Genomic DNA, 9,977 nt, shown 5'->3' on the forward strand with positions numbered 1-9,977 from the left:
AACTTTTCATCCCCATCCCCGCCCCTCACCCCCACTCCCAAGGTGGTTTTTCGGGTATAAAAAAATCGTGGCACCCTCCTTTTGCACCACAGGTTGGAGAGACGTGAGTCCTCTGTGGTTGCCGGCATAATAAATGACCCTGCAATCTAGCATACTTTTGTCTTGGTGATAACTTTCTACACTCGGTCAAATACAACACCAGAGCCACAGAGGTTCATGCCATTTGCAGTGGTTTTTCTCCTGACTGTCTGTGTAGGGGTAGGTGTGTGTGTGTGTGTGTGTGTGTGTGTGTGTGCGCGCGCGCGCGCGCGCGCGCGTGCGTGTGTGTGTGATGGCTGTAAAGAGATCTAATTAATTTGGCCTAAAGAAAGACATGCACTTGGATCAAATATTTTTTAAAGGGAAGATAAAGAATGTGGTACCATTCAGGTCACATGATTTTAATCTTTAAGGAATAAAATCACCCTTAAAGATTATTGGTAAAATACAGGTGTCATTAAGATGTAAATACGTGAACTAACTTATGCAGGTTAGATGCAAGGTTTGCTAAATGTTGTGAAATTACAAATTGTTTTTGGGTTTTGAGAACTGTCTTGCTTACTTCATAATGGGTAGGTCCTGGAGGCAAATGGAACTAACCACACCATTTATTACATAACAATTAATTAGGCTGGAGTCAAACCTTGGCTGCACTTAGCACACAATTAAAACAACTGACCAGGTTTTACATTAAAGTTAAAAATTCCTAGGAGTTACCATTATAACATGTAATTGACACTACTAAAAATAGGATTTATATGCAAGGTGTGTAAGAACAGTAAAATGTGTTTTTTTGTTGTTTGTTTTTGTTTTTTTTTTGTAAAATGTTATTAAAAAAAACATGGAATTGTAAATTTTTGCCTAGGGTTAAAGGACTGTTTTAAATTAGATAAGGAAAAGCTGAAGGTTCAAACAAGTGGTTAAAGAATTGTGGAAATTAATCTTGCAGAAGAGGTTCTCTAGGTGAACATATTGAATAAATTCCAAGAAGGTATTATATGATTTTTCTGTAAATTGAACATTGAAATAAAAACACTAGAAGGTTTTCTTAAGGTGCTATTGTGCTCTTTGGCAAAATTTATAAAGGGCTAAAACAAATTTAGCCCTTTTGCAGAGGTGGAAGGGATACCTAGTAAGATATCTTCCAAAAGGAAAAAAAAAACTTTAAAAGTTAACTGCTGATGAAATGGAGAAGAGAAAAAACAAGTTTAAAAATGCCTGGGGAAGAACCTGTTATTCTTATGCAACTGGTTCCAAAATTTGTAAAGGGCTAAAAGGCATGTCAAATTTTATCGAAGGTACTTTCTGCATCTATTGAGATAATCACCTGTTTTTTGTCATTGGTTCTGTTTATGTGATGGATTATATTTATTGATTTGTATATGCTGAATAGTATTGCATCCCAGGGATGAAGCCAACTTTATCGTGGTGGGTAAGCTTTTTGATGTGCTGCTGGATTCGGTTTGCCAGTATTTTATTCAGGATTTTCACATCCATGTTCATCAGGAATATTGGCCTGAAGGTTTTTTGTTGTTGTTGTTGTTATTGTTGTGTCTCTGCCAGGTTTTGGTATCAGGATGATGCTGGCCTCGTTAAATGAGTCAGGAAGGAGTCCCTCCTTTGGGATTATCCAGAATCGTTTCAGAAAAAATAGTACCAGCTCCTCTTTGTATCTCTGATAGAATCTGGCTGTGAATCTGTCTGGTCCTGGGCTTTTTTTGGTTGCTAGAATATTAATTACTGTCTCAATTTCAGAACTTAATATTGGTCTATTCAGGGATTTGACTTTTTCCTGGTTTAGTCTTGGGAGGATGTGTGTCCAAAAATTTATCCATTTCTTCTAGATTTTCTAGTTTGTGAAGAGGTATTTATAGTATTTCTCTGGTGGTAGTTTGTATTTCTGTGGGGTCAGTGGTGATATCCCCTTTATAATTTTTATTGTGTCTATTTGATTCTTCTCTCTTTTGTTCTTTATTAGTCTAGCTAACAGTCAATCTATTTTTGTTAATTTTTCCAAAAAAAAACAGCTCCTGGATTCATTAATTTTTTGAGGGATTTTTTGCATCTCTATCTCTTTCAGTTCTGCTCTGATCTTAGTTATTTCTTGTCTTCTGCTAGTTTTTGAATTTGCTCTTTTAATTGTGATGTGAGGGGGCAAATATGAGATCTTTTTAGTTTCTGATGTGAGCATTAACTGCTATAAATATCCCTCTTAACCTTACTTTAGCTGTCTCCCAGAGATTCTAGTACATTATCTCTTTGTTTTCATTGCTTTAAGAAAACTTCTTGATTTCTGCCTTAATTTTATTATTTACCCAAGAGTCATTCAGAAGCAAGTTGTTCAATTTCAATGAAATTGTGTGGTTTTGAGTGAATTTCTCAATCTCAAATTCTAATTTGATTGCACTGGTGTCTGACAGACTGTTTGTTATGATTTCAGTTCTTTGCATTTGCTGAGGAATGTTTTACTTCAAATTATATGGTCGATTTTAGACTATGTACCACGTAGCACTGAGAAGAATGTATATTCTGTTAATTTGGTGTGGAGATTTTGTTAGACATCTATTAGGTTCACTTAATTCAGAGCTGAGTTCAAGTTCTGAATATCCTTGTTAATTTTTTGTCTCTTTGATCTAATATTGACAGTAGGGTGCTAAGGTCTCCCACTATTATTTTTGTGGGAGTCTAAGTCTCTTTGTATGTCTCTAATAATCCAGGTATTCCTGTATTGGGTACATATATATTTAGGATAGTTAGCTCTTCTTGTTGAATTGATCCCCTATACCATTATGTAATGCCCTTTGTCTTTTTTTATCTTTGTTGGTTTAAAGTCTGTTTTGCCAGAGACTAGGATTACAACCCCTGCTTTTTTTTGCTTTCCATTTGCCTGGAAAGTTTTTTTTCCATGCCTTGTAAATTGTTATATATATACGTATATATACATATGTGTGTGTGTGTGTGTGTGTGTGTGTGTATTTGTTTTTTAAAAATTTCTGAGATATTTTGGCAAAATAAATAACTTTTGGTAATCTGAAATTCTATTTCATAACAACAACTGTTTTAAACCTTGAACATTTAACAGCCTTCAAAAATAAAACTTTAGTTTCAAAGTTGTCTTTCCTGACACCTGACTTTTTGGATGTTTCAGAGGGCTCCTAAAACATCAAGAAAAGAGGTAAACAGGATTATTTGTCATGCTTAGTAGGTACATAGGATTGCCAAAATAAAGTTCAATCATATTTAGGATATATTTTTTATAAATAATCCTAATATATGTTCCAAAATTGTATGATATTCCTAAAATTCTAATGTCTAAGTATATGCTCTCAATCATTATTAAAGTTATGTTAAATTAATGTAAGCCATGAAGATAAACTTGTCAATTGCGTTTCTAAGTATAATTGCCCTAGACATTTTGCTATTCACAGACAACTGTTTTGTTTTAATCTCTTTCAAAAGATGGTTTATAATAAGCTACAGAACTGTAACTGGTGCTCTATAATATGGACTTCTGATAATTTTGGAGACTGTAACATTGGAATAAAGGAAAATGTACAGGATTCATGAAGATTTAAAATGTTCACAAACATCAAGCAAAACAAAGTTAACGAAATGGACTGCACTCAGAAAGCTGAAGCAATCATTTTGACCTTTACTTGGAATATTGCTGATCCTTGTTTTGTTTCTCAGAGTCAAGGAAACTTATTGTGAATGATTTACAGCCTTTAATAATTGATTAAGGTATACTCTTATGAACAAAATTTGTAGCACGTTTGTTTCTCTCTGTGTGGTTCCTCTATAATTTGGAAACTATCTGTGAGTATTCTTAATGTACGGCAATATAGTTGTTTGCATCAATGAAGTAAGATTCCATTTTTCATTTCACACAAGACACAATTAGAGAAAGTGGTTATATTGCCAAGGATTTGACTGGAAGAGTATGCTTTCCTTTAAGAAGTCAATCACAACTTGCAGAGCCAATAAGAGCCAGTGGGAAAACTGGCCTCATACCCTTGCCTACACAGTCCCTGTAAAGGGTTCCTGACCTGTGGTCAGTAAAGAACATAACTTTCTAACAGGTCTAAGGGCTCCAAGTTTATCTTGGGACCTTCGGAGGAGATGATCCCCCAACTCACAGGTATTAAGAATACAAATCCATTGCTGGGCTAGCCTTTAAAAGGTCTTCTCTGAAATTCCTTGGGGGACAGAGTTTCATCAAAGCCAATCCAAGAGTCTTATGTAGAAATAATTATTCTTGCTATACTTTATGCTAATAAGCAGACCAAGTATGAAGCTCAAGCCTATTTTGCAAACAACTTAGTCCTATAATGATTTGTTTTATTTAACAAAAATGAGGACTGGCGAGAGAGAAATCATGCATCAAAACTTATCATATATTTGTCATTAAATTCTAACCTTACTGTTTTTAAGTTTGTGTCTACATTGCAGAATAACCCTGCTTGTTCCTGTGACCCAACCAGAAATCTCCAGCCACAGCACAGAAAGAACAAAATGGATGGGTAATGTAAATATCTAAAACAATATTCTTGTTCTTGGCAATTATTCTGCAAATCCTGTCAGGTGATGGGAATAAATAGCATGCCAAACACTCAGAGGTTTCTCTTTAAGAAAGTAAGACCACAGGAGCAAACCAAAGCCAAGCACCGTGTACCCAAATCCCACCAAGCATAACTATATCTACTAGTTATCTAGGTGTGTCACAAGACATTATTTCCTCTCCCTTGTTAGAGGAGACTCGGTTCCAGAGTTTCACCTTAGCATTTGGCTTATGATAAGGAATCCATGCAATTTCCTCTTAAGACACATTTTTGTCCCAAACTCCAAGCTTCAGGAGCCCTCGAAAAGAAAACTCGATCTGAGGGATCCAGACACAGATGATAATGGAAGTTAAAAGGCAAAGCACAGGTGAGTGTGGCTGATTCCTGCCAGTTAAGCCAAGTCCAAGCTTCCTGTTTCATGGATAAAGGCCACATTTGCATCCATGGCATAAATGAGGTCAAAGGAATTCAAGGCTACTGACAACTGGGGAGATAGGGTGTACATGGGTAAGAATGGATAATTCCCACCCCTTAGGACCCCCTGCTTCACTGGTGCAAGATGCTTTGGTACCCATGGCAGCACCTGCCAAGGTCAGTGGGACTCGGGGATGCAAGGAGTGAAGAGGGAAAGAGGACACTGTTCCCTCTCTCTCTCTCACATGCTCTGGGTATTTGCTAAGAAGAGAAGGAAACCTGCAATGCCCTCTCCTCTCTTTCTAGATGGATGGCCATTCATCTTCAGTCTGTACCCCTTTCAAATGCATTCTGAACCCCTGGGACTCCTTTGAAAAAATGTTTTTTTCTTTTCTCCTCATCTGCTCTCTCTTCTCTAATAGGTAATTGTGTCCCCATCTTCAGGACACACCCCTCAGATGCATCCTACAAACTGGAGTTAATTTCCCAAACCTTAAACTGCTTGGCTTAGGATTGGTCTCAGAGGTAGGGAATCCAGAAGCCTGTCAGGCTTTTAGCCTCCATCTCCCTGTGCAAACTGGTGAAACACCTCATAACTTTTGAGCTGTACTTACTCCTCCCCTTGTTTTGTTTTGATACATGATTTCTAATAACCTAGTTCATCTGTTTCTGCCTTCAGGCCATCAAACATCAACTGGTCATGCAACCTGAGCCTAGGAGGACATTCCTTTCTGCTGGGAACACTTAGTTAGGCCTCTGAGGGAGGTCTGAGTGCCATTTCCCCAAAACAGTGACTTCGGTCAGCAGGATGCAGCTAAGATTAGTCTTCACCCCTATTTTTATTGATGGCAGTTAGATGTACTTATTTATTGGTGGGGAATGAGTCAGCCAGGTGGGAGTGAGTCCCTGGCAAGACACTAACCAGCCTGCATCCTGGGAATGTGCACTGGGGTGGAACCACAGAGGTTCATGCCATTTGCAACAGGGAGGAGCCTGGCCTCACCTCTTCCTGTGTGTAACCTCAGATTCAAACTGTGACGCCAGAAGCACACCAGTGGAACTCTAGCCTTGCAGAGAGTCCCTGATCCCCCTTTTGTTCCTTCCACCCAATAAAACCTTGCTTTACTCACCCTTCAAATTGTCTGTGAGCCTAAACTTTTGTGGCCATGGGACGAGGACCTTGTCTTTAGCCGAACTAAGAAAAAGTCCTACAGAACTAACAGAGATATACAAAACATTGCATGAAGCAGCAACAGAATGCAGATTCTTCTCAAAGACACCCATAACATTCTCCAGGACAGATTATATATTAGGTCCCAAAACAAGCCTTAACAAATTTAAGAAGATTGAAATATTATCAAGTATATTTTCCAACAGCAATGGCATTAAGCTAGAAATCAGTAACTGGAAAAAAATTTTTAAATTTCACAATATGTGAAAATTAAGCAACACACTCTTGAACAACCAATAGATCAAGGAAGAAAGAAACAAAGAAATCAAAAAACATCTTGAGATAAATGAAAATTGAAACGCAGGATACCAAAACATTTAGAATGCATTTAAAGCAATTATAAGAGCAACATTATTAATGATAGACAATTAAATGAAGAAAGAAGGAAAATCTCAAAAAAAAACAAAACTAATTTTACACCTTAAGAAAGTAGAAAGAGAACAAATTAAGCACAAAGTAAGCAGAAGGAAGAGAATAATAAGGATCAGAAATAAATAAAAGATAAGCAATAAATAAAATTGACAAGAAATTCAAAAGATTAATAAAGCTAAGACAGTTTTTAAAATATAAACAAAATTTTAAAAAAATTAGCTAGACAAGGAATATAAGAATCAAATAAATTATAAATGAAAAAGGAGTCATTATAACTGATATGACAGAAATACAAAAATTATAGATGACTTCTATGAACAGTTATATGCCAACAAATTAAGTAACCTGGAATAAATGGTTAAATTGCTTGAAACATACACCCTGCCAAGACTGAATCATAAAGAAAAAGAACTGAAAAGACCAGTAATGAATGACAGCAAAAAGCCTAAGACTTGATGGCTTTATTATTGGGTTCTACCAAACAATTAAGGAAGAATTAACACTAATACTTCCCAAACTCTTAAAAAGTAGAAGAGGGGGAGCTCCTTTTATTTCAATGTGTAAGGCAAGCAATACCTTAGTATCAAAGCTGGACAAAGACATTACAAGAAATGAAAATACCAGACCAATATCCCTGATGAACATAAATTTTAAAAATCTATCACAACATACTAGCAAAGAGAATTATATAGCACATTAAAGGGATCATTTACTGTTATTAAGTGGGATTCAGCCTTAAGATGCAAGGATTATTGAACATATACAAATTAGTAATTATATATCACACTAACAGAATGAATAAAAGTCATATGACTATATGAATAGATGCAGAAAAATAGTTTGACAAAATTCAACATTATTTTATGACCAAAACTTTCGACACATTAGGTGTAGGGAAAAAAAAATGCTCCTGAATACAACAAAGGCCATGGATGGTCACTCCACGGATAACATCATACTCAATGATAAAACTTTGAAAGCTTTCCCTCTGAAATCAGGAAGAAGACAAGGATAGCCATTCTTGCCATTTCTGTTGAATATAGTATTGGAAGTCCCAGCCAGAGGATTTAGGCAAGCAAAAGAAATAAAAGGCACGCAAATTGAAAAGAAGTAAATACAGTTGTCTCGGTTTGAAGATAAGGTGATCCCATACATAGAAAACCCTAAAGATGCCATTAAAACACTGTTAGAACTAACAAAGTCAGTAAAGTTGTAGGATAAAAAATGAAGATAAAAAAATCAACAGTGTTTGTATACACTTACTGTATTAGGGTTCTCTACAGGGACATGACTAACAGGATAGATGTATAAAAAAAGGGGACTTTATTATGGAGTATTGATTCACACGAGCACAAGGTGAGGTCCCACATCAGGCCATCTGCAAGATGAAGAGCAAGGAGGCCAGTACAAGTCCCAAGGCTGAAGAGATTGATGTCCAATGTTTGAGGGCAAGAAGCATCCAGCATAAAAGAAAGATGTAGGCTGGGAGACTAAGCCAGTCTAGTCTTTTCACATTTTTCTGCCTGATTTTATTCTGGCTGTGCTGGCAGCTGATCAGACTGTGTTGAGCCCACACAGATTAAGGGGGAGTCTGCCTTTCTCAGTCCACGGACTCAAAGATTAACTTCCTTTAGCAACACCCTCACAGACACACCCAAGAATAACACTTTACATTTTTAATCCAGTCAACACTCAATATTAACCATCACGAGTTCACCCCTTGTCAACTTGAACCCATACACATCTCCTGAAATCATATATAATCTTAAAATGAAGACAATAAGATAATAACGATGCCTAACATAAAACAACTATCCTTTGTACAACCAGAAATGCATTAATCCCTAACCCAAATGCTATTACAGAAAGTTAACAACACTTAAATGCTGATATGAAGTCAATAAATCTTATGTCACATGATAAAGAAAAAAGGAAATAAAATGAAGCTATTTTCTTAGTACAAGTGTATGCATGCGCAAACATGTTATTAACAAAATAAGAAGAAAATATTCATGACAATTACAGTCTGCATTTCTGCAACTGGTCACATGGTCGCAGCTGGTATTGATGACTACTTCCTTCTACTACTTATTCTATATTCCCTTTGCATTCAGCAAGCACCTCACCAGGTTGTGCTTTTTTAACTGGCAGAGTGACCCAAACCTTCATTCCTGAAGGATCTGGTCCATTTGTAGTCCTGCCTGGATTGGGCTGTTGTAGTTTCCCATTGACTTTAATCACAAGGCATGGTAATACTAAGACACACCATAAGGGATCTCATGTATTCCATGCATACTCTTTCTTACTTCCATTGTGGGGTAGTAGACTGATGTCCTCTTGATAGTCTGGGTCAGTCAACCCAGCCAACACTGTAACTTCTGCTGACTTAAAGGTAGGAGCAGCACAAGGTGGCCAGGGGGCAGTCTTTACTTCCAGTTTAATGGAATCATGTCTCCTGGTGGCAGTGTTCCTCCCTCTGGAACAAAGACCTCTAGGCCAGCAGAATGAAATGTCTTAAGAACAGGAAACAAAAATTTTGCTAGTGAGTCACTAGGGGTAATGGTGAGTGGTGCCATTTCAACTTCCACTCCTTGATTCCTGGACCCAAGAATCCTGGCTATGGGAGAAACGGTACCATATTTTGAATGCTGACTCAGAGCATACATGGCCTTCAGGAGAGCTTTGCCCCAGTCCTGCAAAGTACTGTCACCTAGTTGCCATTGTAATTGTGTCTTCAAAAGGTCATTCCACCCTTTTATCAACCCAGATGCTTCAGGATAATAGGGAACATAACAATGAACTATCTGAAAAAAAATTCAAGAAAACTATCATTTACAATATCATCAAAATAAAGTAGGAATAAACTTAACCAAGGAGGTGAAAGATCTGTGCAGTGAGAACTATAAAATATTGATGAAAGAAATGACAAAACATGCAAATAAATGGAAAAATGTGCCATGTTTATAAATTGATGCTGTTAAAAATTCATGCTATTCAAAGCAATTTACAGATTAAATGCAATTGCTATCATAATTCCAATGAGATATTTTACAGAAGTAGAAAAAAATCCTAAAATTCATATGGAACCACAAAATACCCCAAATAGTGAAAGCAATTTTAAGCACAAAGAACAATGCTGGAGACATCACACTCTCTGATCTCAAAATCTACTGCAAGGCTCTACTATAGTAATCAAAACAACATGGAGCCAACATAAAAACAGATATTCAAACCAATGGAAAAAATAGAAACCTGGGCAACATAGAGAGATCCTAGCTCAGAAAAGAAAAGAAAAGAAAAGAAAAGAAAGGAAGGAAGGAAAGAAAGAGAGAGAGAGAGAGAAAGAAAGAAAGAAAGAAAGA

This window comes from Sapajus apella, unplaced genomic scaffold, assembly GCF_009761245.1.
Source record: "Sapajus apella isolate SASKATOON/1434 unplaced genomic scaffold, GSC_monkey_1.0 scaffold102, whole genome shotgun sequence".
NCBI lineage: Eukaryota > Metazoa > Chordata > Mammalia > Primates > Cebidae > Sapajus > Sapajus apella.